This window comes from Chrysemys picta, chromosome 6, assembly GCF_011386835.1.
Source record: "Chrysemys picta bellii isolate R12L10 chromosome 6, ASM1138683v2, whole genome shotgun sequence".
Lineage (NCBI taxonomy): Eukaryota > Metazoa > Chordata > Testudines > Emydidae > Chrysemys > Chrysemys picta.
Window position 1 is genome coordinate 24,516,205 of NC_088796.1, and position 22,369 is coordinate 24,538,573.

The following is a 22,369-nucleotide window of genomic DNA, read 5'->3' on the forward strand; positions in this document are numbered from 1 at the left end:
AACTATATCAAAACAAAAGCACTGTAGAGATGCAATTAGTAGACATTTGACACACACTGCAATACTTTAAAAATTATATTAATCATAGAAAGTAGGGCTGGAAGAGACTTTGAGAATCATCTAGTCCACTCCCCCTGCTCGGAGGCAGGACCAAGTATACCTAGGCAATCCCTGACAGGTGTTTGTCTAAACTGTCCCAATATTAGGCATTCCACAACCTCCCAGGGTAACCTATTCCAGTACTTAACTACCCTTATAGTTACAAAAAACTTTTTAATACCTAATCTAAATCTCCTGTGCTGCAGATTATGTCTTGTCCTACCTTCAGTGAACATGGTGAACCATTTATCACCATCCCCTTTCTAACAGCCCTTAACTTAAAGACTTAACAGGTCCTCTTCCCGCCATCGTCTTTTCTCTAAAATAAAGATCCCCCATTTTTCAACCCTGCCTTATAGGTCAGGGTTTTTTTAACCTTTTATCATTTTTGTTAATCTTCTCTTCACTCTTTCCAGTTGTCTACATTTTCCTTAAAGCATAGCACCCAAAACTCACAGTACTCCAGCTGAGGCCTTCCCCAGTGCCAAGTATAGTGGAACAATCACTTCCTATGCATTTAATAGGACACTTCTGCTAATACACCCCAGAATGACATTTGCCTTTTTTTGCAACCATAACCACATTGTTGACTCATATTCAGTTTGTGATCCAGTATATTCCCAGCCTTTTCTGCATTTCTACTGCCTCCACAGTTATCACCCATTTTGTGTTTGTGCATTTGATTTCTCCTTCCTAAGTGTAATACTTTGCACTTCTCTTTATGAATTTCATCTTGTTGTTTTCAGATCAATTTTCCAATTTATCATGGTCATTTTTTAATTCTAATCCTCTCCTCCAAAGTATTGCAATCCCTCCTAGCTTGGTGTAACCCACAAACTTTTCTAAGCATACTCTCTACTCCATTATTCAAGTCATTAATGAAAATATTGACTAGTACTGGACCAAGGATTGACCCCTGAGGGACCCCATTGGATAGGTCCTTCCCAGTTTGACAGGGAACCATAACTACATTTTTTCTACCAGTTGTGCCCCTACATAATAATAATTTCATCTAGTTTGGTTATGAGAATGTCATGTGGGACTGTTTCAAAATCCTTACTAAAATCAAGATACATCATGTCTACTGCTTCTGCAATACCCACTAGGCCAATATCCTGTTAAAGAAGAAAATTGGTAAATTGGTTTGGCACGATTTGTTTGGCTATCACTTATTAACCTATTGACCTCTAGGTGCTTACTAACTGATTATTTAATAATTTGTTCCAGTATCTTTCCAGGAACTGAAGTTAGGCTAACAGGTCTATAATTCCCCAGTCCTCTTTGTTCCCCTTTTAAAGAAGTACTATGCTTGCCCTTCTTCAGTCCTCTAGGACCACACCCATCCTTCATGAACGATCAGAAATAAAGGCTAATGCTTTGAGATTGTTTCAGCTAGTTCCTTAAGTATCCCAGGGCGAATTTATGAGCCCCTTCCGACTTGGATAAATCTAACTTAGCTACATATTCTTGGATCTGTTCTTTCTTAATTCTGGCTTGTGTTCCTGCCCCCTTGTTAATATTAATTATGTTATGCATCTGGTTACAATTAAACTTTGTAGTAAAGACTGAAGCAAAATAGGAAATTTGTGTTGTGTCATATTGCTTTTCCAACAAATGTCTAGGTAGTTAAAGTCTCCCAATACCTAAAACACAAGACGTGGTAGTATTTTTGTTATTTGTTCAAGAAATGCCTCAGCCACCTCCTTCTCCTAATTTGGTGGCCTATAGTAGACCCCTCCCCAATGACATTTCCCCTTTCTCCCCCCGCCATTTATCTTCCCCCTGCTGGTCTGCCTCTCACCTCCTTGATGTACAATAATAAAAATCAAATGCACAAATACAAAATTGGGAATAACTGCTGAGGCCAAATCCTCAAGCCCTTGCTCAGTTTTCACTCAGACAAACTTCCTAAGTCAATGGTAGGTTTGCCGGAGCAAGGATGAGTAAAGTTGTGGTGGTAGATGAAACACCATCTCCTCATTCTTAGGATCTCAAAGAGTGCTCTCTGTGGGTTGACATCCACACTGTGGAAAATGGCTGGATGGATGCAGGGGCTGAACAACCCCATGCTAGGACCAGAGGAATACACATTGTCCTTCTACACCCCTCCAGCACCCTAGAAATTACCAGGAAAAGGTGCTTGGGGGAAGACACTTATGGCCCAGGGACAGAACAGCACCTCAATGCCTCACTTAGATGACACTAGCCTCTTGCAGATTTGTGGTAAGGCGCTGGGGCTAATTTTTAAGGAATGTGGTGTCAGCCCTTTGGGTGGATTTTTGTATGGGAGGAGGTAATAAAAACCTGAACAAGGGTTCTCTGGATTTGCCCTATACCAACAATGGATTCATTTTGAATAGGTGAAATTACATAGGCAAAAACCTGGAGGTTCTTACTGTATTTTTATTTAGTCTTTGAGTGACTGGGCAAGATCCTCAGAGTAAAACAGTGTAGCTCTAATAACTTTAATGAAACTACGCTGACTTATTCTCCAGCTCAGGATCTGACCTGTTGACTCTAATAGGAATTTGCGTGAGTAAATGTTGAATAAACACTGATTAGGGAAATTCATGATTTGTCCTGTGCTAGTATATCAAGGTCCTTTGAAGTTGTTTTGCTTCCTCTTGATATTCGTTACATAACTTGTTTAGATAAAATCTTGGTCAATAAAGATTTAACTATAATGTATAAATAAGAGGAGACGGATTATACATATTCATGTTGGATGATCACTTCAGGCCTGTGTGTAGCATGAAAGGATCATTTAAATGAATTCAACACTGAATTTCCACACTTTTTGGCTCAATATAGGAATGGTCAGTGTATATTAGATACATAAAACACAGAAATAAAGACAGAAGGTCTGAGTACCACCAATACCTGCCCCTCAGCAAATGCAAGCTTATGGTAGATGCGTCCATCTGCTCCTAAATAATCATTCCTCCACCCAGCTCTACAAGGAGATAGAGGAAACCAAGGTCCTTAGGGGAATTTCATTCCTTTTAAAATATTGGTGGAGAAAGTAAAAGGAAGTTTAACGTAAGTTCTTCAGGGCCCCTATGCATTTGTAGAGCACCTAGCACATTGGGCTATAACTAGGGCCTAGTGAATTTTAGTGTGTGTAACTTTACAGGGGGGATGGGGGAATTTGGATTTATTTTATCCAAGTGGGGGGAGGGCTGGGTTCTGCCCTGGGGGGGGAGGGGGAGGGAAAACGGACAGACTTTGCAGAGTGAACCTGCCCTACCCTAACCCTGTCCTGCAGGGCTATGCCAGGCTCCCTGCTCCTGGCATTGCAATGAGGCGCACCAGGTTGCAGCATTGCTCAGGTGTGGCCTGGCTGCTCCTCCATTATCATCATCATGGGGGACAGCTAGGCCAAATATGAGTGAGTGGCACTGCCACTCTGTGCACCAGGTAGCAACGCTACTCACTCACATTTGTCTCAGTTGCCTTCTGTCATGATGATTGAGGGGCAACTGGGCCAAACCTGAGTAGTAGCACAACTCCGTGTGCTAGGTTGCAGTGCCCGGAGTGGGGAGCTAGGCCCAGCCCCATGGGACAGGAGCCCCTACTAAGGGGTGAGTTTTTCATTCTGTTTATACGTTGTTTTTAATTTCATATAATTTCATATTTGCAAAAACAGGGGCCTGTAGGTGTCACCTGATCATTTAAAGTAAAGTGTGAAATGCTGTTTGGGATGGTTTACTAATCTTTTGACAGATAAATTCATCCCTGTTGACTTCTGGTGAGTCATATACCAGGGTCATTTGGGCTCCTTCAGCTTTGGAGATCAGCTGAGGATTTCAATAGTTATAGTGCTCTGAAGCAGAAGAAATATCTGTAAATTAGGGTTATATTTAGTATATCTCCAGGCAATCTCTCTGATTGGCCTTTTGCATGCACAGTACTTCATAAGTGTGTGCAGACCCCATTGTTTGGTGCCCTTTGCCCGTTTATCGTATCATGTGCCTCGCTTGTGGAATGTCCTATCTTTGTGGATAAGAAATGGAGTCCTTGGCTGTTTATACATTCAAGATAAAGTCTCTTTAGTAGGGCTGTCGCGCGATTAATTGCACTGTTAAACAGTAATAGAATACCTTTTATTTAAATATTTTTGGATGATTTCTACATTTTCAAATATATTGATTTCAATTACAGCACAGAATACAAAGTGTACAGTGCTCACTTTATTTTTGATTACAAGTATTTTCCCTGTAAAATATATAGAAGAAAGTATTTTTCAATTCACTTAATACAAGTACTGTAGTGAAATCTCTTTGCCATGAAAGTTGAACCTATAAATGTACAAAATTATGTACAAAAAAAAACTGCATTCAAAAATAAAACAATGTAAAATTTTTAGAGTCTACAAGTCCTCTCAGTCCTACTTGTTTACAATGTCATCTGAAAGTGAGAACAGGCATTCACATGACACTGTTGTAGCCAGCTTTGCAAGATATTTAGGTGCCAGATGCACTAAAAATTCATATGTCCCTTCATGCTTCAACCACCATTCCAAAGGACATGCGTCCATGCTGATGACGAGTTCTGCTTGATAACAACCCAAAACAGTGCGGACTGACGCATGTTCATTTTCATCACCTGAGTCAGATGCCACCAGCAGAAGGTTGATTTTTTTTTTTTTGATGGTTCAGGTTCTGTAGTTTATGTATCGGAGTGTTGCTCTTTTAAAACTTCTGAAAGCGTGCTCTACACCTCGTGCCTCTCAGAGTTTGGACGGCACTTCAGATTCTTAAATCTTGGGTCGAGTGCTGTAGCTATCCTTAGAAATCTCACAATGGTACCTTCTATGCGTTTTGTCAAAGCTGCAGTGAAAGTGTTCTTAAAATGAACAACATGTGCTGGGTCATCATCCGAGACTGCTATAACATGAAATATATGGCAGAATGTGGGTAAAACAGAGCAGGAGACGTACAATTCTCCCCCAAAGAGTTCATTAACTGAATTAATGCATTATTTTTTTAACAAGCGTCATCATCATGGAAGCATGTCCTCTGGAATGGTGGCTGAAGCATGAAGGGGCATACAAATGTTTAGCATAACTGGCATGTAAATACCGTGCAATGCCCCCCAGCTACAAAAGTGCCATGCAAACGCCATGTTCTCACTTTCAGGTGGCATTGTAAATAAGAAATGGGCAGCATTATCTCCCGTAAATGTAAACAAACTTGTTTGTCTGAGCAATTGGCTGAACAAGAATTAGGACTGAGTGGACTTGTAGGATTTAAAGTTTTAAATTGTTTTATTTTTGAATGCAGTTTTTTTTGTACATAATTCTACACTTGTAAGTTCAACTTTCATGATAAAGAGATTGCACTACAGTATTTGTATTGAATACAATACAAATTGAAAAATACTATTTCTTTTGTTTTATACAGTGTAAATATTAGTAATAAAAATAAATATAAAGTGAGCACTGTACACTTTGTATTTTGTGTTGTAATTGAAATCAATATATTTGAAAATGTAGAAAATAACCAAAACTATTTAAATTGTTTAGCAGTGCGATTAATCATGTGATTAATTTTTTTAATCGCTTGACAGCCCTACTCTTTAGTTGTACCTTTAAGGATGATTTTTTGATCAACAAGGAGGAGAACCTTTATGTGATCAAAATAATTCGTACTAATGTTAACAAGAAGTGGACACATATGCACAGGAGCGAAGAATGATCTCCTTAATCTATATCAATTTCTTGTTAATTTTTTTTTGTTGTACTCTAAAGTGCTGCTGGATGTTTTATGCTGGATGAATTAGTGGTTCATATAAAGAAAATATAACGGACTTCCTGAGATAGATCAATTCAATGTGGGGCAAACCCAACAACAACTGTGGGCTGGAAGTGGGGTGCACACCATCTGCAATGTGCAGGGAGAGGATCCTCCCTTATTCCTGTCCTGTGCCTTGGGACAACATAAGGAACCTGCACAGGCAGCCATTGGGCTAGAACAGTTGGTCAGAGGTGGCGCTGAAGCTACTTCATGGTCCTACATTCCTGCTACACCTCACCGCCAGCACTTGGCTGTGAGCTTGATTTGCCAGGTTTAGTCTCAATAGAGAATGTTGGATTAAATAAATGAAACAACAACGTGTTTGTTTTGCTTAACTGAATCTACTAAAAACACAGCTGAGGTTCATTTGACAATTAGTAAGTAGTAACTAATTCATGAGTTCTTTTGTTCAAGGGTGACCTCAGGACTTCTTCCTTCCACTTGACAGAGTGGATATGATTGAAAGAGCAGCTGGACAGTCAAACATCAGAGACCAGCTACTGTCAGCTAGCAGACCAACTGAATACCTAGACAAAACAACAGGTCTTGATTCTATTTTGAAAGCAAAGTAGGTCATGGATTGATAAGTAGGGAAGAGGCAGAATTTTATTCCATTTTGTGTAAGGGGAAGGCAGTAACCCTACTTACACCAATATGAAATATTACAAACTACTCACAAGAACACACATTACAATATATAGTCAATTTCCTTGCACTACTGTGCACATGAGAAATGTAGATAGAATCTATAAAATGTAGCATGGTATGGATGTACAGACCAATGAGGGAGCACCAGGTTCCTATATGCAGAGTTATGCCAAATACCAAGAACAATTCCATGGGCCCTTCTTTACCTTCAAGGTAACTAGGCTTCCCTTGAATTCTTGGGAGGCACCTCAGCCTAGTTACAAATAAATAAATAAATAAAAAGTATCATGCTACAGCATTCTTAATTACATATCTTTATAAGAACAGTGTCTACAAAAAAGGGTACTGAGAAACCAGTATCAGATCTCAGTGTCATATAGGCTGAGAATCCAAATGATGAAAGTTGCATCCAATTTCTAGTCTGCTATTGCACACAAGAGGATTGTAAAGGTTTAACATAATTAACTTATATTTTAATGCATTAAAAGTCTCCCTTTCAAATTTCCCCCCTTAGGCAAACCAAGTCACACCCAAATGCTAATAGGCTTGTGCTGTCATTCCTAGTGTCTCTTGATAATGCTTGAGAATTCTGACTTGCTCAATTCCTCCCATATCAGCCAAGCCCCTAATTTACACCTATGGGTTTTTAGAGTGGTGCCACTCCCCATTAACATCAACAAAGAATTGGGATGCTCAGCACATGTCTACAGGGCTATGCTAGTGTCCATTGGTTGTTCTTGTAGACTTCTCTTTCAAATGGCTCAGTCCATGACCATTCAGGCTTCATCTCCTTTCTTGCTCTGCACCAGAAATCATCAGAGCTAACCTCACCAAGATATAGAACACATCATTCTGGGTTCACCAGAGGCAGTGCTTCCCAGTGTTCCCAGAAGCATTATGTCTGCCTCAGGGAGCTCTGTCGGTGGAGGCATAATTCCTCACCATCCTCTGCCGAGGACCACAGTTTAAAAGACAGTTTAACCCTTGATTGCTCTTCAGTAGATTTAATTTTGAATTACTAAAGGCCCCTTACCAGCTGAATTCAGCTTAAGTGAGTCATCCAACCTTTTACTCAGAGTCAAAGACAAAACGTAGCCCTTGTTTACACATACACTTTTCAGTCTCCTAAGAAATAAAAAAAAAAAACAACCAGGCCAGATCCCTGCAGGACCTCTCTTGAAATGCCCTTCTAGCTTGATGGTGAACCACTAATAACTACTCTCTGAGGGCAGTTTTTAGGTATAATTAGGTATAATTTCCCTAGTTTGTTTATGAAAAGGTCACATGAAACAGTATCAAAAACCTTACTCAAGTCGAGATATAGCACATCTACTGCTTTCCCGCTACCCACAAGTTTTGTTACCCTGTCAAAGAAGGATATTAGGTTGGTGTGACAGGATTTATTCTTGACAAATCCATGTTGATTGTGTTTTTAAGTCAAATGTTAAAATTATGAAGAATTAATATGTTGTATCACTGGTTGATATCCTAGACATATCAAAGCACAGTTATTGCATACATCAGTCATGAGGACAAAGATGACAATACAGGTCAAATTAGTCAGACTATGTAGATCATGCTGGATCATTCTGAAATGGAATAGTGTCTCCTAGTCAGAATGCAGGGATGGTTTCCTGTTACTGACTCACAAGTGTACAGCTGTTTCTCAGCATTACAAAATCTTACACGATGATTGCCTGGGGTGCGGGATCTAATGTCCAGCATAACAATTATTTTTTAATATTTGTATTATTGTAGCATTTAGGAGACTTAGTCATGGACCAGACCACCACAATGTGCTAGGTGCTGTACAAACATAGAAGACAGTCTCTGCATCAAAGAGCTTACAATCTAATGACTATATGGTTAATCCCCAATAAATAAACTGCACCCAGATTACCCCACACAGAACCTTCTCAATCCACACCTGGATCGCCCCACACTAAGCCCCTCCACACTTGGATCCTGCCTTGCTGAGCCGGCCCACACCTGGTGCACTTGGCATGGAGGGGCATGGCCCTGGGGTGTTTTTGGAGCAGGCCGGGTCCTTGCACTGTGTCAGGGTTGGGTGCAGCCTCACTGCTGAGTCCATGTCCTGGGGGGAAGCTGCACAGTGATCTCCCACCTCTGTGCAGCCAGTGGCCTGTGCTCCCCAATGCCATGTTGGAGCCTCCACATTTATTTGACAAATAAAATTTGCAGAATTTTAAAATATTGTGCGCAGAATTTTTATTTTTTGGCACCGAATTTTTAGGCGCAGAATGCTCTCAGGAGTAGTTGTTGTGGCAGGGAAATTGGCCTGTAGCTAAGTATGCTTCAGCTTTCCACCACTTGGTAGCAGATACTGAATGGAACGAGGCTGCTCAGCATTATCATTTCCACTTTGGCCTAAATGATGACATCAAAGACAAGCTGGCAGAAGGGGACTCCCCACCCACTCTAGATGCCTTAATTGACCTCACCATTGAGATTGACAACCACCTGATGGAACACCACCAAGAGAAAATGTCAGCTTCCTAACTCCCGTCATCCTGGCATCTCTGGCCCACCAACCTTCCCCATAGCTCGAACCCATGAAGCTTTACCACGTCTGGCCCCTCCTCACTGATGCAGAAAAAAGGCACCGTGGGGCATCAAGACTATGACTATGCTGTGGAAGGCCAGGACACTTTGCACTGGGCTGCTCTGCTAAGCTCCGATCTGTACCCTGGTCAGAGAAGGCCAAACCCCAATCCTCAATAGGGAGGTCTGGCCTGGGGTGGCACTCCCTGCTTCCCATTGGTACCCAGCATCAGTACGTGTCTGGTGGTATCTTGGCCATGACTGAGTAGATCCTGACACAGCTTAAACTCCCTCCACAAATCTGACACCCTTCCATCTCTGAGGTCCACCTGGAGAATTCAGGTGCCTCAGGCAACTTCATGGATCAGAACTTTGAACAGGTACATCACATCCCCACTCAATGCCAGCACACTCCAGACTTGGTGGAGTCTATCTATGGCTCTCTCCTCTTATCAAGCCCAGTTACCCACCAGACTGAACCCCTAGAAACTATGACTCTCCAGCGATTTGGACTTATCCAAACATCACACTTTCCAGCAGTTCTTGGTATGCCCTGGTTCACTACACACAACCCATGCATTCGTTGGAGAGCAGGCATGATACAGTTCTGCTCCCCACACTGTCAACAATTCTGTCTCCTGAAACCTGACTGAGGAGACTATAGCTTTGAAACTCTTCATGATTGAGCCTGCTTTCCTCGAGATTCTAAGACTGAACAGGTTAAGCCCCAGGAAGTCTCATTACTGTCTGCAGTCATCCACTGCCCCCATGTTACCACTTAAATACAAGGATTTTGCCGATGTGTTTGACCAAAAAAAAAAAAAAAAAAAGGACACTGCCACCCCATCACAGCTATGACTGTCCCATCAACTTCTAGCTCAGAGCGGAAGTCCCTTTTGGCTGCATTTACTCTCTTTCACAGCCAAAACTTCAGGCTTTCCATGACTACCTCTAGAAAAATCTACAAAAGGCGTTTATTTGTCCATCCACATCTCCAGCTGGGCCTCCAATTTTCTTTGTAAAAAAAAAAAGAGATGGATCAGTAAGGCCCTTGTTGACTATTGGGTGTTAAACAGAGTCATGATTAGAAACAGATACCCTCTCATTAATGAGCTTTTTGAAAGATTCCACTCCACAAAGATTTTTACTAAAATGGACCTATAATTTGGTCCAGATTAGAAAGGGAGATTAGTGGAAGACTGCCTTCTGTACACTTTGAATACCTGGTCATGCTGTTCGGACTGTGCAATCCCCCAGAAACCATCCAGCACTTCATAAATGATATCTTCAGGGATGTGTTAGACAGCTATGTAGTCATTTATTTGGACAACACACTCATCTTTTCTGACAAATCAGGATTCTCATGATCAGCAGGTCTGCAGTGTGCTAGAAAGACTTTGCCTCTATACAACATCCTCTATACGCAAAGCCCGAAAAATGCAAGATTGACCAGGATGCAATAGAATTCCTTGGTTACATTATCTCCCCTAAGGGACTAACCATGGACCCACACAAGGTGATGGCCACCTCTGAATGGGCCACACCAAAGGACACCCACCAGAGCCAACAGTTCTTAGGCTTCACTAACTTCTACCAGAAATTCATGGAGGGATTTTTCCAGTCTAATTGCTCCTCTGACCGCCCATCTGAAAAAAGGAGTCTGGTTCACCTGGTCCTTGGAAGCCCAAACCACTTTCAATGAGCTAAAAGAGAAATTCATCATAGCATTCATCTTGGTACACCCAGATCCTATTAAACCATTCACCATGGAGGCAGATGCATCCAAGTTCGTCCTGGATGCAGTACTGTCCCAACTGGTAGGTCCTGTTGGTTGACTTCACCCAGATGCCTATTACTCTCACAAGCTGGCCTCAGCTGCAAAGAATTATGATACATGTCATAAGAAACTCTTAGCTATCATGACAGCATTTGAGAAATGGTGGTACCTAATAGAGGGGGGGCCAGGTTCCTTGTCCAAGTGCTCACAGACCACAAAGAACCTGGAATATCTTTGAAAAGCCAGACACCTCAACCATCAACAGATCTGCTGGTCCCTCTTCTTTGCCAGTTTGACTTCATAGTCACCTACCACCCAGGAACAAGAAACGGGAAGGCTGACACCCTGTCCCATAAGGCTGAGTACCTGGAATTGGATGAGAAAACTCCCTCTATGATTCTAAAGGCTTTCAATTTCATCAATGGCACAACAGACGACGGCCTAAGGGAGTCAGTTCATATCTTGTTACCCATGACCCCTTCGCTGCTCAGATCAACCAGACTCTGGAGAATGCTGATGCCCCACTGGCCCCCAGGTTCAGGGTCCTCTACTATAAGGAGCGTATCTATGTCCTGAAAGGGCAACAAAGGCGGCAGGTTCTTAAGCCACGACACCCCCCTTGAAGGGCTCTCTGGCCACCTCAAGACCTGGAGCCTAATCACAAGGAGTTTCTGGTGGCCAGGCTTGCACACCTCAATTAAGAAGTGCGTAAGATACTTTGACCTGTGTGCCCAGACCAAGTGCTCCTGCTCATCCTTTTCCAGCCTATGCCCATTCCACCTCCACCATGGGATACCATTTCCATTGAATTTATTGTGGAACTAGACCACTAGACCTGACTCCTGCTCAGACCACTAGGTATTACCACCTATGACCCGGTCTGCTGACATGTCCACTGAGGGTAGGACAAAAAGTAAGTAGCCTAATTCTCAGCAAGGGATATTCAGGTCACATATCAGGAAAAAACTTTCAAAATATAAGGGTAGTTAAATACTGGGACAGGTTACTGGGACAGGGTTGGTCTAGATATTCATGGTTCTGCCTCAGCGCAGGGGGATGGACTAGCTGACCTCGAGGACTCTTCCAGCCCTACATTTGTATGATTCATGACTCAAGTGGCAAATTTCTGCAAGCTCAGGATAGCAGTCCTGTCACTCACGCTATAACACTTTTCTATCACCAGAGGAAATCCTGATGTCATGTATCAATTGACATCAATTTTGTCATAAGTGCAACACTATTAGTGCATTGTATCATATTGTGAAAAACCATAATGGTGAAGTGAATGGAAATATTAGCTTACTGTGTTCTGGAATTGTACATTACTCTGCTATGAATAAGACATTAGTCTCCATTGTCTAGTATGATGCAAAGAGTCCAATTCATATTGGGCATCGCTGTACAAAACTTGTCAGCACAGCAACTGTAGAAAACTGTATTCACAGATTCCAAGGCCAGATAGGACTAGGGTGACCAGACGTCCCGATTTTATCGGGACTGTCCCGATATTTGCTTCTTTGTCCCGCGTCCCGACCGATGTTTGGTCGGGACGCGGGACAAAGAAGAAATTTTCCCTTCCGCTCCGGCTCCGCCCCCTTCTCCCCCCATTGGCTCCCTCCTCAAATCCCCGCCCTGGCCCCGCCTCTTCCCCAGCATTCCTCCTCCCTCCCAGGCTTGCAGCATGGCGGTGCAAGCCTGGAGGGAGGGACTGGCGGCGGCGGTGCCTGGATCCTGGAGCTGGTAAGTCAGCTCCAGCACCCGGGCACTGGGCGGGCAAAGGGGGGCGGGCAAGGGAGGGAGACGGTGGGCTCAGCTGTGAGCCCCCCCGCCGCGCCAGAGGGCTTCTTTTCCCGCGGGCTGCCTCACCCGGGGCCGGGAGTGCAGCCTGGAGGCTGCTCCAGCCCTGCAGCCCGCGGGGCAGCGCGGTGGGTCCGGGCCGGGGCAGCGCGGAGCGGGCGGGGGGTGGGTGGGTGGCGCGGGCTGAATCCCCGCTGCTGCTGGGGAGCCCCGCGTCTCTCCGTCCCGCTCAGGGCCGCGGCTCCTTCCTGGCCGGACGCGCCCCCCCCCCCCCCCGGCTTGCCCCGCGCACATGCGGCGCACATCCAGCTGCTCCTTCCCGGCGGGAGGGAGACTAGGCGCGGGGGACGCGCGCCGCATGTTCCCGGGGCAGCGGGGGGGCGCGTCGCGTCGGGAGGGAGCCACAGCCGCGAGCGGGAGGGAGAGGCGCGGGGCTCCCTGGCAGCAGCGGGGATTCGGCCCCTGCCACCCACCCGGCTCCTGCCCGCTCCGCGCTGCCCCGCATATGTCCGTGGCGGGCCAGGGGGTGGGAGGCTCCGCGGGGAGGGCAGCGCGCGGGGCCTGCTAATGCCCCAGGCCCCTTAATTTTTTTGGCCCCGCCCCCTTTTTGGCCCCGCCCCCTTTTTGGCTCCGCCCCCGTCCCGATATTTTACCCTTGTAATCTGGTCACCCTAGATAGGACCATTGTGATCATTTAGTCTGACCTCCTGTATTACACAAAATTCATACAGTTAAGGCTAGAAATAGAATTAAAATACAGAAATTAATTTGTAACCCAAGTATTCTGTCAGTTTTAGCAGTTAGCCTTACTGAAATGGTAGAGTGCTAGGCATTAAGCTAGAGTTTTTATAAACAATTATTAAGGGACAAATCCTGGTCTTCTCCACAAAACCTGAGTAAACAGATTTTTCAGAGGGGAACCCTTCAAAGTTCCTCCTCTACCTTGGTGGGTCCTGCGCTTATTGGCAGATTTGCTCACTTCACAGATTCACCCTGTGGGTCAGGAAACATTCCAGAGACCGTCCCCTCTGTAGAAGCTATAGTCCAGGTCAATTCCTCCTGTGTTTGATCAGGAGTTGGGAGGTATGGGGGGAACCCAGGCCCGCCCTCTACTCTGGGTTCCAGCCCAGGGCCTTCTGGACTACAGCTGTTTAGAGTGCTTCCTGGTACAGTTGCACGACACCTACAACTCCCTGGGCTACTTCCCCATGGCCTCCTCCCACACCTTCTTTGTCCTCACCACCGGACCTTCCTCCTGATGTCTGATAACGCTTGTACTTCTCCATCCTCCAGCAGTACACCTACTCACTCCCAGCTTCTTGCACACCTCTTGCTCCCAATTCCTGTAACACACTCCCACTCCCTGGCTCCCCCTGGCTTAACTGGAATGAGGCCTTTTATAGCATCAGAGGGGCCTTAATTAGAGTCAGGTGCTTAACTGCCTCACCTGACTCTTAGCAGGTTAATTGGAGTCAGGTGGTCTATTAGCCTGGAGCAGCCCCTACTCTGGTCACTCAGGGAACAGAAAACTACTTATCCAGTGGCCAGTATATCTCCCTTCTGCTACTCTGCTGTTCCCAACTGGTCTGGGTCTATCACAGTGCTTAGGGATGGAATCTTCCCCCTCTGTACCCGCTGGAGGCACCAGCACATCTGATCTACTGCTGTTTTTAAAGCTGATAAACTGTAGTGAAGTTCAGTCATTACGTATCAATCTCAAATCTCTGGGAGTAGACTAGTGGATCCAGATTAAGTGCAATAAAATCAGGGAGCATTGGGTCATTGTTTTTGTTTCACAATTAGCAATGATACTTATTCTACTTAAAAATTCCCTTTACTTTATTTCTCTTTTAAAAGCTCTTAAATATATTTGATCAAAAGACCAAACTATATATTGAGGATCCTGAGATTGTGTTATGAATACAGTAATAACAAACACCCACCAACTGCTATTTCAGCAATTTTATTGCACCTAACATTCAAAATCTGTTTAATCACTTGTCTTGACAAATGGATATTGCCAGTGTCAGATTCTTTCCAAATTATGTGCCAAAAAGGGAAGGATTTTTTTTCTTCTGACAACCATTTTTAATGAAGAAGGGAATTATGGAGATACAGATTCTGCTCTCTGTTAAATCAAGAGTGAGAAAAAGAATCAGGTCTAATGTATTTTAATATCAAACTTTCAAAGTTAAACAATAGTGCAGAGTTCTGAACATTTTGCTAAAGAATAAAAAAGGGCCACATCATAATGTTTTATTTACTTAAACAATCTTTTAGGAAAGATCCCCCGACCGCTGTGTTTGCCAGAATTCCATCATCAAAATATGGGTTGGAACCACACCCCCAGATGCAAGCACTATCTACACCTGAATGCTGTGGCTCAGGTCTATATCGACTTCAGGGTAAGTTATTACAATCACAAGGCAAAGCAAACTAATTCTGTTGGCAATTTCCTGGTTTCCATCCTCTTTACTCATAAAAGTCACATTGTGATATGTATTCTCAAACATTTCTGCTCCCTTCTTATTTCCTCTGTAGCGTTCATCCTCCTTGTCACTGCTAAAAACTAGAACTGTGCTAAACTACTGCTTTTCTCTATTCAGCATTTTCATGGGGATATGTGATCGGGTGAATAAACCCTGCATTAGAACTGAAGGGGTTAAAGAGCAACTCTGGGTCCAGATAACCTCTCCTAGCCACACTTGCAGAGTATGCTCCAGATAGAGGTGGAACTTAAGAGGGAAACCAGACAGTTCAAAAGGGGGCTGCAAAGGCAGGGACACGGATCTGTACTGGGAGCACCTGAGAAGGGATGTTGCAGAAGCCTCTCTTGGAGAAGAGGCACTTACCTGCTGGGCCCAGACAAACTGAAGGTGCAGTTAGTAGCTTTTTCATTACCTTTTTGCTACAGACTGCAAAACTTGGAGAGTAGAGTGGGTGGTAGGAAGTGGACAAGGGAGGGCAGCCTTAAGGCGCTCCTGAGTGTCAGACCTTCAGTATCCCTTGCAGGGTCCTGGGCAGCAACCTGGTGGAGTGGGAGGGCCTGGGCTCCCCTATCAGCCTCCCTCCACATGTAGGCCTTGTCTACACTACACAGTTTTGTTGACAAAAGTCAGGTTTCATCGACAAAACAGTGGAGGTGTACACACTGCAATGCTCCTTTCACTGACAAAACTCTCCTGTTTCACCAACACAATAAAACCACTTTCATAAGAGGTGTAGAGCTTTTTGCGGCAAAGTTATATTGACAAAATATTAGTGTAGACACTTGGTTATCTCGTTATAAATGGCCTCCAGGAGTAGGTGTCCCACAATGCCCATCCTGACCATTCTGGTCAGCAGTGTGAACTCCACTGCCCTGCACTCTGGTACACAAACATCTATCCCTCCCCCTTTAAACACCTGGGAATTTTTGAAGTTCCACTTCCTGTTTGCTTGGCGTGGACAGCTCAGATCACATCTTCCCAGCGGACCATGGTGTCTCCTCACAGCAAACGCTCTCCCACTTGGAGCACACCTGAGTTGTTGGATCTGCTGGCACTGTAGGGAGAGGAGGCTTTGCAGTCCCAGCTCTGATCCAGCGGTAGATACTTTGATACCTATGGTCAGATTTCTCATGACATGTTGGATAAGGGCTATGAACGGGACACGCAACAGTACTGTGCAAAGATAAAGGAGCTGATGCAGGTGTACCAGAACACAAGGGAGGCAAACCATCCTCTGGTGCTGCACCAAAGACCTACCACTTCCATGGGAGTAAGGGGTACACTGGGTCTCCCAGGATCACTATGGGCATTTCAACATCCCCACTGGAATCTTCTGAAATACCATAGAGAAGTACCCCTTTCTACTGATGTATTCTGTCACAAGATGGTCCAGAGCCAAAATTGGGATATGTGTGAAGCTATCGCCCCACCGCAATTAGGGAATCCCATTGCCGCAAAGCCATCCACTATTTCATGCACATTGCAAAGAGTCACAGTCCTTCGTAGCAGGATGAAATTAATGGCCCTGCACACTTGTGTTAGCACAGCCCCAACGGTAGGCTTTCTGACTCCAAATTGATTTGCGACTGACTGGTAGCAGCCTGGAGTCGCCAGCTTCCACAGAGATCGCCATGCACTTCTCCACCGAGAGGGCAGCTCTCAGTTTGGTGTCCTTGCGCCGCAGTACTGTGGCGAACTCCACATGCTGTTCCAGGAAGGTGACTTTATGCATCCAAAAGTTCTGCAGCCACTGCTCGTAATCCCAGACCTGCATAACAATGCAATCGCATCACTCTGTGCTTGTTTCCCCAAGCCCAAAAGTGACGGTCCCCTTTGTGCAGCTGCTCCATGAATGCCAAAAGTAATCTGGTGTTGTTTCTTTTCATGGCACACAGCAGGTCAGGCAACTCTGATTCCTGTTTAGACTGGGAGCTCATGATATACTGCATGACCATCTGCAATGTGTTTATAACAGGGACCACAACAGATGAGAGCAGTGCAGGATCCATCCTTTCAGACAGTTGGTGGGTGCATAGTAAACAGGGGCCATTGAAAAATGCCATGAATTGCAATCAGAAGCCAAGGAATGATGGGATGGAAAAAACTGCACCATGGGACCTTGAGCCCACACCCATGCTGCAGTGCGATCCACACTAGCTTTCCACAACTCCTAGCTGCAGTGGGATAGCTACCCACAGTGCACTGCTCTCACTGTCTATACTAGAGCTCCAACTGTGGACGCACTGCACTGACAGAAGGAACATTGTGTGAACATGCACAAGCAATGTAATTATACCATTTTTTGATTTTTAGTATAACTTGTGTTAACAAAACTGTGTAGTATAGACAAGGCCTAAGAAGGGACTTACCCTCTAACTACTAGGTGATGCTTATTAATTAATCATGCTGTTAAATAATAGATTATTTATATAAATATTTTTGGATGTTTTCCACATTTTAAAATATATTGATTTCAATTACAACACAGAATACAAAGTGTACAGTGCTCAATTTATTCTTTTTATTATAAATATTTGCACTGTAAAATAAAAGAAATTGTATTTTTCAATTCACTTAATACAAGTAGTGTAGTGCAATCTCTTTATCATGAATTTTGAACTTAGAAATATAGAATTATGTACAAAAAATAACTGCATTCAAAAATAAAACAATGTAAAACTTTTTGGTGGTTCGGGTTCTGTAGTTTCCGCATCGGAGTGTTGCTCCTTTAAGACTTCTGAAAGCATGCTTCACACCCCTTCAGATTTTGGAAGACACTTCAGATTCTTAAATCTTGGCTCAAGTGCTGTAGCTATCTTTAGAAATCTCACATTGGTACTGTCTTTGCATTTTGTCAAATCTGCAGTGAAAGTGTTCTTAAAATGAACAACATGCTGGGTCATCATACGAGACTGCTATAACATGAAATATATGGCAGAATGCAGGTAAAACACAGAGTAGGAGACATTCAATTCTCCCCCAAGGAGTTCAGTCACAAATTGAATTGACGCATTATTTTTTTAACACTACAGTACTTGTATGAGGTGAATTGAAAAATATTATTTCTTTTATTTTTACAGTGCAAATATTTGTAATAAAAATATAAAGTGAGCTGTGTACACTTTGTATTCTGTGTTGTAACTGAAATCAATATATTTGAAAATGTAGAAAAACAACAATATTTAATAAATTTCAATTGGTATTCTATTAACAGTGCGATTAAAACGGTGATTAATTTTTTTAATCGTGATTAACTCAAAACTATTAATCACATGAGTTAACTGCGATTAATCGACAGCCCTACTTAGAACAAGTGTCAACTATCACACAGGAAACTAGGAAGTTTCTCAAAAATGGTAACTGAACAAAACTGCACCCCCCCAAATCTCATCATGTGACCTCAGAACTAGTATAAACTTTTTTCTAAACTTTAAGGAAGAAGAAGTGACTCCCTCCATTTATATCGCCTTTCTCCACGCTCAGGCCCCCATGTGCTTATCTTGCACTGTCTTGGTAATCTAGTATAGATGTCACTAGTAACTACATCCCATCTACATAACTATGGTTCTCTGCCTGGTCTGTCCCTGTGTCTGATACACACTCAACCCTGTTGTAAGCAGGGTATGAATGAGCTCTCCCCTGACATCTGTTGACACACTGGGGGAAAAAGACTTCAGGAGCAGACTTTATATGCATAGACACCTACTCTGCCCAGGTGTTCAGCAGACAGAGCTGCTTTGCCAAAATGATCAATTTTGGCTGGTTTGGGTTACAATTCACTTTTGAATGCAGGGGCAATGAAATGCTGTTATTCTTTCTTATATGAGTAAAAGGCAGCAGAACTGTGCTTAGCATACCCTGAGTGAGGGTGTCACTCTAAACTGAAGCTCACCTGCTAAGCAGGGGATAGGGATAGCAGCAGCAAGCAAGTTGCAGAAATAGTACAGGATGCATTGCTTGATTCTTACTCCCCTTACCTTTTAGGGGTAGGAGGTGGACCAGTATGAATACATCTCTGAACTCTGGGTCTTTGCTGATCAGCGACAACCAACTGAGAGTATGATGCAGCAGAGGGAGAGGGGAGAGGTGTGTTAAAGGGATATTTGTTTGTTGGACTTTCACGCTGCAGTGTAGATAACTGAGGTAAAGGACACCACCCATGCTTTTGAATTGTGGTTGTGGTGTGTTCCCAAATTAATGTTAGATTCCCTCTCCCCTTTAATAAGTTTTCTTTTGTTATAGAGTTAGTACTTGCTAGTGGGGAAGCATCATCTTTTATAGGCACCCAGGGTGACGGTTAAATTTTCCCTGATTAGCGGGTGAGGGCTCAAGCTGGTTCTGTTGTGTATCAAGAGGAACTCAGATTCCTGATCTTTGTTGTTGCTGACTCCTCTTGGCAAAAGGATTACACTATAAAGGGTTTAATATTCTACTTAAAGTAACCCAAATAAAGCCGGGTCCCTAATACAGCAACAGCTGTAGGGCCAGATTCTACGCCGACATACATCCTTACTGGTTTCAAGAGCAATGGGGCATAAATCAGAGTAAAACTTGGTTCTTGTTTCATCAGTAGTAAGTGATGCAGCAAAAGGTGCTTTATTAAATGGAGGCCTGGAAGTTACAGCCAATAGAAAGGCTAAAGATTGCTAGGGAACAGAATAGATCCTTCGAGAAGGGCTCTGCCTACCACAAGTATGGGGTGAGGCTGGGGAGGAGATCAAAACCAGATCCTTCCTGAGGGGTTACAAAGTTTAGTTAATTTTAAAAAAACTAAATTAGCATATTTAAGCTTTGTAACATTGAGGGTGTAGAAGTACCAAAATATCTTGATGAAAACTATCAGTGTCTCCAACCCAGCTGAGACCATGAAGTAACAATACATAGCATATGTATTTATTTATTTATATATTATGTAATTAACTTCTGTGTAAAAACTGAGGAGAAAGTCTGCCTAGGGAGATTAAACGCCTGGGCTGAAATCCTGCCCCCACTGAAGTCAGTGACAAAACTCCCTTGGACTTCAGTTGGCCAGGAATTCATCTCTGGTTTTCAGAGGTGCTGAGTTCCCACAGCCTCTGAATAAGTGCCAAAATTTTCAGAAGTTGCTACTAGTTTGAGGTGTCTAAGCATTTGGGTGCCCAAACTGAGACGGATAAGTCTGACTTTTAGTAGTGCTGAGCAACTCCAGCTGAAGCCAGTGGGAGCTCACCACCTCTAAAGAAGGTCTCAAACTAGACAGAGGGAGAGGGATAGCTCAGTGGTTTGCGCATTGGTCTGCTAAACCCAGAGTTCTGAGTTCAGTCCTTGAGAGGGCCACTTAGGGATCTGGGGCAAAATCAGTACTTGATCCTGCTAGTGAAGGCGGGGGGCTGGACTCAATGACCTTTCAAGGTCCCTTCCAGTTCTAGGAGATAGGATATCTCCATTATTTAAAAAAGGGAGGCACCCAAAACCAGTGGCAACTTTTACAAATGCAGGCCTAAGTGACATGCTCAAGGTTACAAGAAGTCTGTGGGCTAGGAAACTTGGAGTCCTGAATTCCAGCTCTGTGCTTAGTCCACAAGACAAAGTTGTCCCCTATTTCATAGTACTCAGTTTCACAAGAAAGTTTATTCTGATGACATCATCCAATTTCTAGACCAAATAACCACAAACACGTTGCAGACACAAATCTAAATTCTGAATTACCACCCCACCCTCAAACACCAATTCTTTTCATGTTTGCCCGGGACTAACTTTAATCTATACAACCTGTATTCCTCCAGGTTCCCCTTCCCTTCAAGGTCTGTTTGCCACATATGGACAGCTGCATGTGAGCTGTTGCTAATCCTCCCACCAGGTTGTTTATCTAGGGCATTTCATCAGAGATATACAACCCACAGCATAATTAAATATCAGTTTTAGCGGGCAGCAGTGCCAACACAGAACATGCAGTAAACGATAGCACTTGTTATACACACACACACACGTCAGGCATCACTCCCTGCTTAGACTTGTTCATACTGCAGAGGCAGTCCACTCATCTGCCTTTAGGAAAGGAAGTTCCTAGCAGTTCAACAACAGTGACCCATCTCTCAAGACAAAATAAAAGATAGGTGTCTGCAGTGCAGGGCTTCAGTGTGAGGGAGGCTTGATGTAGGAGGGAAAGAAAAGGGATCCATACTGTTTGCTGTAGGTGGGTCAGCCTGACAAAGTGACAGCAAAGAAATGCTGTCCTCCCCCCCTCCTTCCCCCCCCCCAAAAAAACCCCACAACCAACAAACAAACTGATCCTACATGATACCCAGAATACTGAAAATGTGTTAGAGATGGCACCAGGCTTCCACGGGATGCAGGAAGGGATCACTGAATTCTTGAAATCAGGAACTATAAGTCATCACAGCTCCCTTTCTCCGCCACAGCTCAGTTAGCTGTTCTCATGTTTCTGTGTTTCCCTTCCACCCGATGCCAGTGTCAGTGAATGCTGAGATGTCAAACACTTAGTCTGATCCCAATCAATCATCTTCTGAGAAACACTGGGGGTGCCAAAGCACATCAATGTGGATGTACATTAGGGAAATCATGTAAGATTATTTCCACACTTAATTAAAAGACCAGTGCAAGTCTAAGTGTCCTTGTAAAGTATAATCTCTCTGTCCAGGCTATTATTAGCAATTCATAGGAGACAGTTGTCACCTGGCTGACAGTTGTCACCAAAACAATAGTTTTTTTTCCCATAAGCTGTTAGTTACACAATATCTAACATATTGTATTGAGTTTAGCTGGTTTCTGATTATTTTTAGTAGCCTAATAATGTTTACAAACTCTACCAATCAATCTTTATATAATGTCGAACGTCCTTATATGCCTAGGTAAACACACTGTAGGAACAGGTTTAGCCACAGTACTCACTTTTGCCTGGTAATGAAGTCTGGGTTGATCCATGTCAGTTCAGGAACACTTCCTGAACAAGGATATGAAAATCCAGCCTTGCTAACACAGTTAAACAACTTCAATCAATCCAGAGAAAGAAAAATCCCCCCGATACAAAACAAGATTCAGAAAAATCTCTAATGTTTACAGCGTTGACTCCCAAGATATTCAGTCTGTCGGCTCTGAGCAATATAACTATGTACTTGTACATTCTCAGCCCATTAGAGGAGGAGTCAGTGTTGCAACATTTATGTTCCTTGCTCCAGGCAAAACAGTGATTTTCTTCAGTG

General features: G+C 43.6%; 1 protein-coding gene across 22 annotated transcripts in view; it reads right to left on the reverse strand.

The window, feature by feature from the left end:
- PRLR (prolactin receptor) overlaps nt 1-22,369 on the reverse strand; it is a 341,587-nt gene that overhangs the window by 139,620 nt on the left and 179,598 nt on the right. The window contains exon 1 of one of the 22 annotated variants that reach the window (XM_008171746.4): nt 22,059-22,304. The exons of 20 other annotated variants lie outside the window; for them this stretch is intronic. The gene's annotated coding sequence lies outside the window, so the exon portion shown is untranslated. Of the gene's footprint in view, nt 1-22,058; nt 22,305-22,369 lie in introns of those variants that run through there. One more of the 22 variants, XM_042845481.2, reaches the window with a different exon arrangement.